At 42.2% G+C, this 12,313-nt stretch overlaps 1 long non-coding RNA gene across 1 annotated transcript in view; it reads right to left on the reverse strand.

Annotated features, from left to right (window-relative positions):
• Positions 1 to 1,331: 1,331 nt before the first annotated feature.
• The window catches only part of LOC139036043 (uncharacterized), a 31,945-nt gene continuing 20,963 nt past the window's right edge, over positions 1,332 to 12,313 (reverse strand). Inside the window, exon 3 of the long non-coding RNA XR_011488741.1 lies at positions 1,332 to 1,812. This is a non-coding gene — a long non-coding RNA (uncharacterized lncRNA). The remainder of the gene's footprint in view (positions 1,813 to 12,313) is intronic.

The following is a 12,313-nucleotide window of genomic DNA, read 5'->3' on the forward strand; positions in this document are numbered from 1 at the left end:
GGAAAGGTTAATTCTTTTTTTTTTTTTTTTTTCATTTTTATTAGTTGGAGGCTAATTACTTTACATCATTACAGTAGTTTTTGTCATACATTGAAATGAATTAGCCATGGATTTACATGTATTCCCCATCCCGGTCCCCCCTCCCACCTCCCTCTCCACCCGATCCCTCTGGGTCTTCCCAGTGCACCAGGCCCGAGCACTTGTCTCATGCACCCAACCTGGGCTGGTGATCTGTTTCACCCTAGATAATATACATGTTTCAATGCTGTTCTCTTGAAACATCCCACCCTCGCCTTCTCCCAGAGTCCACAAGTCTGTTCGATACATCTGAGTCTCTTTTTCTGTTTTGCATATAGGGTTATCGTTACCATCTTTCTAAAGTCCATATATATGTGTTAGTATACTGTAATGGTCTTTATCTTTCTGGCTTACTTCACTCTGTATAATGGGCTCCAGTTTCATCCATCTCATTAGAACTGATTCAAATGAATTCTTTTTAATGGCTGAGTAATATTCCATGGTGTATATGTAGCACAGCTTCCTCATCCATTCGTCTGCTGATGGGCATCTGGGTTGCTTCCATGTCCTGGCTATTATAAACAGTGCTGCGATGAACATTGGGATGCACGTGTCTCTTTCAGATCTGGTTTCCTTGGTGTGTATGCCCAGAAGTGGGATTGCTGGGTCATATGGCAGTTCTATTTCCAGCTTTTTAAGAAATCTCCACACTGTTTTCCATAGTGGCTGTACTAATTTGCATTCCCACCAACAGTGTAAGAGGGTTCCCTTTTCTCCACACCCTCTCCAGCATTTATTGCTTGTAGACTTTTGGATAGCAGCCATCCTGACTGGCATATAATGGTACCTCATTGTGGTTTTGATTTGCATTTCTCTGATAATGAGTGATGTTGAGCATCTTTTCATGTGTTTGTTAGCCATCTGTATGTCTTCCTTGGAGAAATGTCTGTTGAGTTCTTTGGCCCATTTTTTGATTGGGTCATTTATTTTTCTGGAGTTGAGCTGGAGGAGTTGCTTGTATATTTTTGAGATTAATCGGAAAGGTTAATTCTTAACAATCCATTCACCCCACTGAGACCCGTTCTAGAAGTAGGACAGTTACTTACTTGAAAAGCAGTACCCAAATGCTTTAAGTAGATTCACATTAACCATAATTTTTTAGATTCTTTTTAAAGTTAGTGTAAGCCTCAATTTAAATCAGTTACTGTAGATCAGTTTCCAGTCATGTTTCATCTTCACCTGCATTTTATTTGGTGTTTGAAGAAAGGAAAAGAGGGAAGCAAATATGATTTGTACTGTTTGTACTAAATCTGTGGGATTTGTTGGTAAATTTATTTCAGAGTAAAGTATTTAGAAAAACAAAGATTTGTTTCTCAGGCTGAAGGTCTCAGCGATTATAATACATTTGACTTGTGATGACAGCCTGTTCACTCTTTGACATGAATGTGCTCTGGAAACAAATGAAGAGCAGCTGGCCTCGTCCCCGCACTGCGTGTTCAGGTGTGGCATGCTCCTGCTGCGTTCCGGCTGGGACCCGTGTGCTGCCCTCTGTTCCGGCGGCTGGGTGGTTCTTTTCTCTTTATTCACCAAAGTGGACGCAAACAACATGATCCCAAAGAAAAGCCTAGTTCATTCCAGCTGCTTGCAGACCAGAAAATTTGTAAATGGATGGTTTGATGTTACTGCAAATAATACAAAACAGATCTGGGGGAAGAAAAAAACCCAACTATGTCTCCATCTCCATTTTGGCTCTTGCAGAGCTGGGTAAATGGTGTCATGAGGAGATATGGAACACTGAAAAAGGAACAGATTGGGAAAGGGGAGAGTAGGAAATCAAGAATTATCTTTTGGTTGTTAAACTGAGATCCTTATATCAAAGTAGAGACGCTGACTTAAAGGTCAACCTGGAAATATAAATTTAGGGAAGACAGTATTTGTAAGACATGTGTGGGACTGAATGAGATCTCCTGCAGTATTATTTATATAGTGAAGTACTATATAACAGGGAAAAATAAATGAGTATAATAAAACATGGATAAGTCTCAAAAATTTGAGGTTGAATGCATATAATATGTATAGTTGAGTCTATTTATATATACTAAAAACAGGCAAAAATGAAACACTTATTTGATATATACAAATAAATCACATATATTATTATTTCACATTTGAAAAATAAAAAACTGAGTGACATTCATATGAACAACACATTGATTATGTCCTACTCTGGTGATGGAAGTAAAGTCCAATGCTCTAAAGAACAATACTGCATAGGAACCTGGAATGTTAGGTCCATGAATCAAGGTAAATTGGAAATGATCAAACAGGAGATGACATCAAACGGGAGAGTGAACATCGACATTTTGGGAGTCAGTAAACTAAAATGGACTGGAATGGGTGAATTTAACTCAGAGAACCATTATATCTACTACTGTGGGCAAAAATCCCTTAGAGGAAATGGAGTAGCCCTCATACTCAACAAAAGAGTCCGAAATGCAGTACCTGGATGCAATCATCCTGGATGCAATCACAAAAACGACAGAATGATGTTTGTTCGTTCCCAAGGCAAACCATTCAACAATATCCAAGTCTATGCCCCAACCAGTCATGCTGAAGAAGCTGAACGGTTCTGTGAAGACCTACAAGACATTCTGGAACTAACACACAAAAAAGATGTCCTTTTCATTATAGGGGACTGGAATGCAAAAATAGGAACTCAAGAGATACCTGGAGTAACAGGTAAATTTGACCTTGGAGCACAAAATGAAGCAGGGCAAAGGCTAATAGAGTTTTGCCAAGAGAACGCACTGGTCATAGCAAAGCCCTCTTCCAACAACACAAGAGAAGACTCTAAACATGGACATCACCATGGTCAATACCAAAAAAAGACTGATTATATTCTTTGCAGTCAAAGATGGAGAAGTTCTATACAGTCAGCAAAAACAAGACCAGGAGCTGACTGTGGCTCAGATCATGAATTCCTTATTGCCAAATTCAGACTTAAATTTAAGAAAGTAGGGAAAACCACTAGACCATTCAGGTATAACCTAAATCAAATCCCTTACGATTATACAGTGGGAGTGGCAGACAGATTCAATGGATTAGATCTAATAGACAGAGGGCCTGAAGAACTATGGACCGAGGTTTGTGACATTTTACAGGAAGCAGGGATCAATACCAACCCCAAGAAAAAGAAATGCAAAAAGGCAAAATGGTAGTCTGAGGAGGTCTTACAAATAGCTGAGAAAAGAAGAGAAGCGAAAAACAAAGGAAAAGATATACCCATTTGAATGCAGAGTTCCAAAGAATAGCAAGGAGAGATAAGATAGCCTTCCTAACTGATCAACACAAAGAAAGAGAGGAAAACAATAGAATGGGAAAGACTAGAGATCTCTTCAAGAAAATCAGAGATACCAAGGAAACATTTCATGCAAAGATGGGCACAATAAAGGACAGAAATAGTATGGACCTAACAGAAGCAGAAAATATTAAGAAGAGTTGGCAAGAATACACAGAACAATACAATAAAGATCTTCACGACCCAGATTAACCACAACGGTGTGATCGCTCACCTAAAGCCAGACATCCTGGAATGCAGTCAAGTGGGAAGCATCACTGAATAAAGCTAGTGGAGATCATAGAATTCCAGCTGAGCTATTTCAAATCCTAAAAAATGATGCTGTGAAAGTGCTGCACTCAATATGCCAGCAAATTTGGAAAACTCAAGAGTGGCCACGGGACTGGAAAAGGTCAGTTTTCATTCCAATCCCAAAGAAAGGCAATGCCAAAGAATGTTCAAACTGCCACACAATTTCACTCATCTCACACACTAGCAAAGTAATGCTCAAAATTCTCCAAGCCAGGCTTCAACAGTAAGTGAACCGTGAATTTCCAGATGTTCAAGATGGATTCAGAAAAGGCAGAGGAGCCAGAGATCAAATTGCCAACATCAATTGTATCATCGAAAAAGCAAGAGAGTTCCAGAAAAACATCTACTTCTGCTTTATTGACTATGCCAAAGCCTCTAATTATGTGGATCACCACAAACTGTGGAAAATTCTTCAAGAGATGGGAATATCAGATCACCTTCCTGCCTCCTGAGAAATCCGTATGCAGGTCAAGAAGCAACAATAAGAACTGGAAATGGAACAACAGATAGGTTCCAAATCAGGAAAGGAGTATGTCAAGACTGTATACTGTCACCCTGCTTATTTAACTTATATGCAGAGTACATCATGCGAAATGCTGGGCCGGATGAAGCACAAACTGGAATCATGATTGCTGGAAGAAATATCAATAACCTCAGATATGCAGATAACACCACCCTTATGGCAGAAAGTGAAGAAGAACTAAAGAGCCTCTTGATGAAAGTGAAAGAGGAGAGGGAAAAAGTTGGCTTGGAGTTCAACATTCAGAAAACTAAGATCATGGCATCCGGTCCCATCACTTCATGGCATATAGATGGGGAAAAAATGGAAACAGTCACACACTTTATTTTGGGGGCTCCAAAATCACTGCAGATGGTGATTGCAGCCATGAAATTAAAAGATGCTTATTCCTTGGAAGGAAAGTTATGACCAACCTAGACAGCATATTAAAAATCAGAGATATTACTTTGTCAACAAAGGTCCATCTAGTCAAAGCTATGGTTTTTCCAGTGGTCATGTATGGATGTGAGAGTTGGACTGTGAAGAAAGCTGAGCACTAAAGAATTGATGCTTTTGAACTGTGGTGCTGGAGAAGACTCTTGAGAGTCCCTTAGACTGCAAGGAGAACCAACTAGTCAATCCTAAAGGATATCAGTCCTGAATATTCACTGGAAGGACTGATGCGGAAACTGAAACTCCAATACTTTGGCCACCTGATGCGAAGAACTGACTCATTGGAAAAGACCCTGATGCTGGGAAAGATTGAAGTCAGGAGAAGGGAATGACAGAGGATGAGATGGTTGGATGCCATCACTGACTCAATGGACGTGAGTTTGAGTAAGCTCCCAGAGTTGGTGATGGACAGGGAAGCCTGGTGTGCTGTAGTCCATGGGGTTACAAAGAGTTGGACACAACTGAGCAACTGAATCAAATGCAATGGGAGAAGCTTAAAAACCAGTGAGGAGGGAGGATACCTAGGCCAACAGCTGATATAGTTACATTAACTTCAGAAGTAGACCTGGAGGCAGAAACTATTATTTGGAGTAAAGAGGGGTATCTCATAATGATAAAGTGATTTCAGTTAACCAGGAAGTTTTAACAACTCCAAATTGATATACACCTCAAAATCCATAAAGAACAAATAGACAACAACTTAAAAGGAAATGGACAGGGAATATTAGAGATCTTAATGCACCTCCTTCAGTAGAATAAGCAGACCTTCCCACTCCCAAAAAAGGCAACAGTGTATAAGTAATTTGAATAATACAGTGAACAAACATGACAACTGACATAACTGTAGAATACATTCTTTGGAAGCTTATGTGCAACATTCACCAAAACTGACCATATGCTGAGTCATAATGCAAGTCCCAGCAAATTTTTAAAAAATTAAAATCATATATACAGTGTTCATTTTCTCCACTCCTATTGAAGAGAGTGTAGTATTGGCATAAAGATAGATCAAAAATATGTTTGAGGCCCATCCTTGTGTAATATGGCAATAAAAAAAAAAGTACACACATCAGAAAATAAGATACACAACTTTTGATTTACAATGATTGTCTATGTAGAAAATTCCAAACAATCTACAAGAAAAGCTACTAGAATTGAGTTTAGGAAGTTCTCAGGATACAAAGTCAACATACAAAAATTAAAATGTATTTCTATACATTTGGCAATAAAATATTGGAAACTGAAAATTTTAAACATTTATATAATAGCACTGAAGTCCATAAAACAAGTCTTAGAAAATATTTTAAAAGGTTTGTGTGCTGAAAACTACAAAATGCTCATGAAAGAAATAAAAAAGATCTTTAAAAAGAGAGATAAACATTACATTCATGGATTCAAAACTGTTAAGACTGCAGTTTTCTCCATATAGGTCTATAGGCACAAAGCAGTTCCAATCAAAATTCCAGGAGAACATTTTGCAGAAATAAAACTGATTCTAAAATTTATATAGAAAGGCAAAGGAGGGTGTCCCTGGAGGCTCAGTGGTAAGGAATTCACCTGCTAATGCAGGAGCCACAGGGGTTCCATCCCTGGTCTGGAAAGATCCCACATGACGTGGAGCAACTACGGCCATGAGCCACAGCTCCTGAAGCCTGTGTGCCTAGAGCCCGTGCTCCTCAACGAGAGAAGCCACTGCAAGGAGAAGCCCAAGCACCGCATCTAGAGAGCGGCCCCCACAACTAGAGAGCGGCCCCCACAACTAGAGAGCAGCCCCCCACAACTAGAGAGCAGCCCCCACAACTAGAGAGTGCCCCCCACAACTAGAGTGCCCCCACAACTAGAGAGTGCCCCCCACAACTAGAGTGCCCCCACAACTAGAGAGTGCCCCCCACAACTAGAGAGCAGCCCAAACAACTAGAGTGCCCCCCACAACTAGAGAGTGCCCCCATAACTAGAGAGTGCCCCCCACAACTAGAGAGCGGCCCCCACAACTAGAGAGTGCCCCCACAACTAGAGAGTGCCCCCCACAACTAGAGAGCAGCCCAAACAACTAGAGTGCCCCCCACAACTAGAGCGGCCCCCACAACTAGAGAGCGGCCCCCACAACTAGAGAGTGCCCCCACAACTAGAGAGTGCCCCCCACAACTAGAGAGCAGCCCAAACAACTAGAGTGCAGCCCGCCCCCACAACTAGAGAGCGGCCCCCCACAACTAGAGAGCTGCCCCCCACAACTAGAGAGTGCCCCCACAACTAGAGAGTGCCCCCACAACTAGAGAGCAAGGCCCCCACAACTAGAGAGTGCCCCCCACAACTAGAGAGCAGCCCAAACAACTAGAGTGCCCCCCACAACTAGAGCGGCCCCCACAACTAGAGTGCCCCCCACAACTAGAGAGCAGCCCCCACAACTAGAGAGTGTCCCCCACAACTAGAGAGCAGCCCAAACAACTAGAGTGCCCCCCACAACTAGAGCGGCCCCCCACACCTAGAGAGTGCCCCCCACAACTAGAGAGTGCCCCCACAACTAGAGTGCCCCCCACAACTAGAGAGCAGCCCCCACAACTAGAGAGTGCCCCCCACAACTAGAGTGCCCCCACAACTAGACAGTGCCCCCCACAACTAGAGAGTGCCCCCACAACTAGAGAGTGCCCCCACAACTAGAGAGTGCCCCCCACAACTAGAGAGCAGCCCCCATAACGAGAGTGCCCCCCACAACTAGAGAGCAGCCCCGACAACTAGAGAGTGTCCCCCACAACTAGAGAGCAGCCCAAACAACTAGAGTGCCCCCCACAACTAGAGCGGCCCCCCACAACTAGAGCCCCCATAACTAGAGAGTGCCCCCCACAACTAGAGAGTGCCCCCACAACTAGAGAGCAGCCCCCACAACTAGAGAGTGCCCCCCACAACTACAAAAAAGCTTGCGTGCAGTAACAAAGACCCAGCACAGCCAAAATAAAATTTAGAAAGGCAAAAGAACCACAACAATAAAAAACAACTATGAAAAAGGAAACAGAAGACTTAAACTGCCAGATTTTAAAGCTTACTGTAAATGTCATCAATAGAGTGTAGTACTGGCATAAAGACAAATTACTGGAACAGAATTGATTGCCTACAAAAAATGACACTAAAATTCTATATAATAACACAAATTACTGATTGATTTTCTACAACGGTGCTAAAGCAATTCAGTGGAGAAGGTAATCTTTTCTAAAGTTGTATCCATATGCTAAAAAAAAAAAAATCCTCACAACTCCACACATACCTTAGGTCTTGTGCAAAATTTAATTCAAAGTTAATGATGGACAAACATGATAAACCTAAAGCTGGCTTAACTTCTGTAGAAACAGAAAACATCAGAGAAAAATTCTGTGATATTGGGTTGAGTGAAGAGTTCTTAGAAATGATATCAAAAGCATGATCCACAGAAGAAAAAATAAGTTGAACTTCCCTAGTGGTCCAGTGGTTGGGAGTCTGCCTGCCAGTGCAGGGGACACAGGTCTGATCCCTGGTGTGGGAAGATCCCAGGTGCCTTGGAGCAGCTAAGTTACGCAGCACAACTTCTGAGAGCACCTTCTAGAGCCCGAGAGCTGCAGCTGCTGAAGACAGCGGCCCGGGAGCCTGTGTCCTCCAACGAGAAGCCGCCGCAAGGAGAAGCCCACCTACTAAAACGAAGACTAGCCCTTTCTTGCCACAACAAAGACCCACTGCAGCCAAAAATAAATAAATTTTTTTTAAAGTTGTACTTTGGAAAAAATTAAGAACTTCCACAATTTGAAAGAGACTAGAAAGAATGAAGAGTCCCAGCATGAGAGAAAATACTTCCAAACCACACATCTGATACCAGGCTTATATCCTGAACATGCCAAGAACACAGAAAGAACTTCTAAAACTCAGTAAGCAACCCAATTTAAAAACAAGCGAAAGATCTGAACGGGTATCTCACCAGATAAGACATACTGACGATAAATAAGCACATGAAAGAGGTTCAAGGTCTTTTCCAACAGTGTGTAGCGCTAGATCCACTGCAAGCACACCCCTACGAGAATAAGTCAAAATTTAAAAACCAGACAATACGAACTGCTGATGAAGATGCAGAGCGAAGTGCATGGCCACTTTGGACAACAGTTTGGCTATTTTTTAAAAAGTTAAACCAATCCCATTCCGAGTTACATACTTGAGTGTAATGAAACATGTTCACACAAAAACTTGTACACAAATTACAGCAGCTTTAACCACCCAAACGCCCATTAACTGACAAATGGATACATTTGACAAAAGGTTTTTTGGCCAAAAAATGAATAAAGTACTGATACTTGTGACAGTATGGATGAACCTTGAAAACATTTTCCTAAGTGAAAGAGCTTAGTCACAGAAGACCACATAGTACATGATTCTATTCATACGAAACTTCCAGGAAGGGGACCTATATAGAGACAGAAAGAAAATTAGTGATTAGTTGAGGCTGGGAGTGTGGTATCAGGTGGGTGACAGGGAATGGAGTCAGATTTCTCTGTGATGAAAATGTTCTAATGTTGATTGTGGTGATGGTTGCTATATCTGTGAATATATAAAAAAATAACTGAATTGCACACTTAAAATGGGTGAACTGTATATGAATTTTATCTCAAAAAATTGTTTTTGTGTTTCTTTGGCCATACCATATGGCATATGGGATCTTAGTTCCCAGACCACGGGTCACACCCATGCCTCCTGCAGTGGAAGCATGGATTTTTAACCACTAGATTGCCAGGGAAGTCCCAAAAACTTTTTTAAAAGATAGTTTCTAGGGAAATCCAAAGGAAAGAGGAGAGACAAAAACAAGAACACTAGAGGAAACTGAAGCCCCCAACACCTACAACTACAGCAAACATTAAACAGAGCCTAGTTCAGTTCAGTTGCTCAGTCGGGTCCGACTCTTTGCGACCCCATGAACTGCAGCATGCCAGGCCTCCCTGTCCATCACCAACTCCCGGAGTTTACCCAAACTCATGTCCATTGAGTTGGTGATGCCATCCAACCAATCTCATCCTCTGTCGTCCCCTTCTCCTCCTGCCCCCAATCCCTCCCAGCATCAGGGTCTTTTCCAATGAGTCAGCTCCTCGCATCAGGTGGCCAAAGTACTGCCGTTTCAGCTTCAGTATCAGTCCTTCCAATGAACACCCAGGACTGATCTCCTTTAGGATGGACTGGTTGGATCTGCTTGCTGTCCAAGGGACTCTCAAGAGTCTTCTCCAACACCACAGTTCAGAAGCATCAATTCTTCGGCGCTCAGCTTTCTTCACAGTCCAACTCTCACATCCATACATGACCACTGAAAAACCATAGCCTTGACCAGACGGACCTTTGTTAACAAAGTAATGTCTCTACTTTTTAATATGCTGTCTAGGTTGATCATAACTTTCCTTCCAAGGAATAAGCGTCTTTTAATTTCATGACTGCAATCACCATCTGCAGTGATTTTGGAGCTCCCCCAAAAATAAAGTCAGCCACTGTTTCCACTCAAATAGACAAAATCTGACAGTAAAGCCTTATTTACCTATTTCCCAATATGTCATGTGCAGCTTTCAACAAAAAATTACAAACAGGCTAAAGCAAGAAACAACACAATTCGAAGAGACAAAGCAAGCATCATCATCAGACTCCAGAATTATCATATTAGAAATTTAACAGCCATGCATACTGCTGCTTAGTTGCTCAGTCATGTCTGACTCTGCAACCTCAAGGACTGTAGTCGACCAAGCTCCTCTGTCCATGAGATTTCCCAGTCAAGAATACTGGAGTGGGTAGCCATTCCTTTCTCCAGGGATCCTCCCAACCCAGGGATTGAACTCGGGTCTCCTGCATTGCAGGCAGATTCTTTACCATCTGCGCCACCAGGGAAGCCCAGTGGCCACAGTACCCAAAGCAATTATATGTTTAATGAGATTCCTATCAAATTACCCATAATTCCAATTCATAGAACTAGAACAAATAATTCTAAAATTTATGTGGAACATAAAAGATCCAGAATTGCCAAAACAATCCCGAGGAAAAAGAACAGGAGGCACAGCCCTCCCAGACTTCAGAAAATACTACAAAGCTACAGTAATCAAACCAGCGTGGCACTGGCACAAGAGACATACAGATCATGGAACAGAATAGAGAGCTCAGAAACAGAGAGCCCACACACCTTTAGTCAATTAATCTTCAACAAAGGAGGCAAAACTACACAACAGAGAAAGGACAGTCTTTTCAGCAAAGGAGGCAAGAACACACCATGGAGAAAAGACAGTCTTTTCAGCAATCTGTTTTGGGAAAGCTGGACAGCTGCACACAACCCAATGGAATTAGAACACACCACCATGCCATACACAAAAATCAACTCAAAATGGCTCAAAGACTTACACATAAGACATGACACCATAAAACCCTTCTAAGAGACCATAGGCAAAACATTCTCTAACATAAATTGTACCAATGTTTCCTTAGGTCAGTTTCCCAAAGCAATAGAAAAAAAGCAAAAATAAACAAATGGAACCTAGTCAAACTTACAAGCCTTTGTACAGCAAAGAAAACCATAAATAAAATGAAAAGATAACCCAAAGGAAAGAGGGGAGACAAAGACAAGGACACTAGAGAAAATTGAAGCTGCCAACACTACAATAAAATAAAGAGAGCCTAACAGCCAAACAGACAGAAAACCTCACATTAAAAGGCCTTTACCTACTTCCATGGGATAAAATATTTGTAAATGATGCGATCAAGAAGGGTTCAATGTCCAAAATACACAAACAGCTCATATAGGTCAGTAACAACACACACGCACACACACAAAACCAACTAAAAAATGGGTGGAGCTCTTCTGTGGTCCCGTGGTTAAGAATCAACCTGCTAATGCAGCGGACATGGGTTCGATCCCTGGTCTGGGAAGATCACACATGCCTCCAGGCACTGAGCCCGTGTGCTGCGACTACTAAAGCCCGTGTACCTTAGAGCCCACGCTCAGCAACGAGAGAAACCACCGCAGGGAGAAGCCTGTGCATTGAAACGAGAATAGCCCCGGCTCGCCAGAACTAGAGAAAGCCTGAGCACAGCAACAAAGACCCAGCACCATCAAAAGTAAATAAGTGAATAAAATAGAAATCTTTTGAAAAAAGAACTAAAAAAATAGTCTACAAAAGTGCTGGAGAGGGTGTGGAGAAAAAGAGAACCCTCTTATACTGTTTAGTCACTCAGCTGTGTCCCAACTCTGCAAACCTCTGGACTGTACAGCCTCTCAGGCTCCTCTGTCCATAGGACTTTTCAGACAAGAATGCTGGAGTGGGTTGTTGCCGCTTCCTACTCCAGGGGATCTACCTGACCCAGGGGTTGACCCACATCTCCTGTGTTTCCTGTATTGCTGGCGGATTCTTTATCTGCTGAGCCAAATGTAAATTGGTATAGCCACTATGGAAAACAGCGAGGAGTTTGCCTCAAAAAATAAAAAATAGGAGTTGCTGTATGATCCAGCAATCCCATTCCTGGACATATAATACCAAGACAAAACTATAATCTGAAAAGATAATGCACCCCTATGTTAATAGCCCCCTTCATGGATCACAGCCTTGTTGTGGTGAAGGGGCTTACATAACTCAGTGAAGACAAAAGCCATGCCTTGCAGGGCCACCCAAGACAGATGGGTCACATTGAAGAGTTCTGACAAAGCGTGGTCTGCTGGA

Source organism: Odocoileus virginianus, chromosome 7, assembly GCF_023699985.2.
Source record: "Odocoileus virginianus isolate 20LAN1187 ecotype Illinois chromosome 7, Ovbor_1.2, whole genome shotgun sequence".
NCBI classification, from domain to species: Eukaryota; Metazoa; Chordata; class Mammalia; order Artiodactyla; family Cervidae; genus Odocoileus; species Odocoileus virginianus.